The sequence below is a fragment of the Echinops telfairi genome, unplaced genomic scaffold, assembly GCF_000313985.2.
Source record: "Echinops telfairi isolate 266 unplaced genomic scaffold, ASM31398v2 ScPeMD7_1713;HRSCAF=2227, whole genome shotgun sequence".
Taxonomy (NCBI): domain Eukaryota; kingdom Metazoa; phylum Chordata; class Mammalia; order Afrosoricida; family Tenrecidae; genus Echinops; species Echinops telfairi.
Window position 1 is genome coordinate 15,814,857 of NW_022105611.1, and position 2,535 is coordinate 15,817,391.

Below are 2,535 nucleotides of genomic sequence, written 5' to 3' on the forward strand. Positions count from 1 at the left end.
AGAGAGTGAGAGAGGACAAGGCAGATGGGGGACTGGGATAGTACGAGGAAAGAGCAAAGGGAAGGAAACTTGGGCCCAAGCAGCCAAACATGATGGAGAAGGCCAGGGTGATTCGTGGCAGTTTTAAGGGCTTTAGGTTCTTGAGACTGAAAAGACTTGGTATTACCCGTGCTGTGGACAGCTCTCCCTAACACCACAGATTCTCCTGAGAACAAGGGGGCTGAGATTTTTATTGCTCCACAAAATCTCAGTGGCTCTGCGTGTTGAGAGATTAGTTTATGTTTCTCATGCTTACATTCTTGAAATCTGAACCGAAGAGTATGATGCATTCAATAAAATGATAGGCTTTCATCCCGCAGAATATTGTCCATCCTGCCCCTTTGGAGGGCAATAAAGGCAGAAAGAAACAATCAACTCCCAAGTTGAAATAAAAATGACCACTATTATTTTTTTAATATGTTCAAACCATTGAATTGCATGATATATGAATTATATGTTAATAAATAGATAAATAAGTAAACAATAAATTCTTTTTTAAAAAAAGATCAGTGTTGCATTTACATATTATACTAGTTATTCATTTCTTTTTTTTCTTTTCTTTTTTTTAGTTATTCATTTCTACATGACAAATGACCCCAAAACTAAGTGGCATAAAATCACAGACATGGGCTGTTATTCAACCACAAAGAGGAATGAAATTCTGATTTATGCCATAGGCATAATGGCAAATGTGTAATAAGCAAATGTAAAGTCAGAAAGTAGATTAGTGGCTGCCAGTAGCTGGGAGGTGGGGAGAATAGGGAATTATTCCTTAAAATTGTTTGTTATCGTCAGAAATACACATACACCAATCAAAGTTTCTACATGTACAATTCAGTGACACTGATTACAGTCTGTGAATTGTGCACCCATTCTCATCCTCCTCTTTGGCGTTTACTTCCCTGACGACCATAAACTCACTGTCTCCTACGGATCTCAAAAATCTTTGAATTGTTGTCAATTTGATCCCATATCATTTTTAAATGATGTGGTTTACTATGTTGGGAATACATAGTTTGAGAGGAGTGGCATAGCATTTATCACCAAAAAGAATATTTCAGGATCTGTCTTGAAGTACATGCTTTCTGTGACAGGATAATATCTATACATCTACAAGGAAACCCCATCAACACAACTATTACTCAAATATATACACCAACCACTCAAACTAGTGATGAAGAAACTGAAGAGTTCTGCCACCTTCTTCAGTCTGAAATTAATCAAATAGGCAATCGAACGGCCCTGGTAATTAAGACTGATGGGAATGCACAAGTTGGAAATAAAGGCAATTGAATGCAAAGGTTGAAAACAAAGAGTAAAGAATGGTAGTTGGAAAATGTGGCCTTGCTGCTGGAGACAAAGCGAGAGGTCACATGACGGACTTCTGCAAGACCAACAACTTTTCCATTGCCAATAACTTTTTTCAATAACATAAATGGCGACTACACACATGGACCTTGCCAAACAGACTACACAGGAATCAAATTGACTACATCTGTGGGAAGAGATGGAGGAGCTCAATATCAGCCAGACCAAGGGCCCGCTGTGGAACAGACCTTCAATTGCTCATATGTGAATCCAGGCTGAAGCTGAGAAAATTAAAACAAGTCCACGACAACAGAAATATGACCTTGAGTACAACCCATCTCAAAGCGAGTTTTGAATCATTAAACACTAATTGCAGGAGACCTGAACAACTGTAGAGTGACCTCAAGAACCTCATAGATGAAGAAAGCAAAAGGCTTTCACAAGACAAGAAATAAAAGCTAAAGGTGGATGTAGAAGAGTCTCTGTAATTTGATCTTGACCTTGGAATACCTAAAGCAAATGGGGAAAAACATGATGAACTAAAAGAGTTGACTGAGGGAGCAGGTAGGTGGTTTGAAAAGAGGAGCTGATACCAAAGGCTCAAGTAGAAAGAAAATGTTTTGAGATTGATGATGGCAACAAATGTACAAATGTGCTTGACACAATGGATGTATATATGGATTGTGATAAGAGTTGTATGAGCCATCAATAAAATGACTTTTAAAAAATGTTTTGGAAATGATGATGGCAACATGTGTACAAATGTGCTTGATACAATTGATGTATGGGTTGTTATGAGAGCTGTAAGAGCCCCCAATAAAATGATTTATTAAAATAAAAAAAAAGAGCTGACAGAAAATCTCAAAGAGAAACTTGAGAAGACAAAGTATTTTTCATTAATCATTTTATTGAGAGCTCTTACAGATATTATAACATTATATAATTCAATTAGATACAGCATAATTGTATACTTGCTACCGCCATCAGTTCCAAATGTTTTCTTTCTTCTCGAACTCTTTGATATCAACTCCCCTTTATCCCCTCCCACCCCCACCCTAACCCCCAGGAACCCTTATTTTATATGTATATATAAATGTGTTAGTCTGGGTACTTTAGAGAAACAAATCCACAGAAACTCATGTATAAGAGAGAGTTTTATATAAAGGTTAAGTGCACATCAAGAAAACA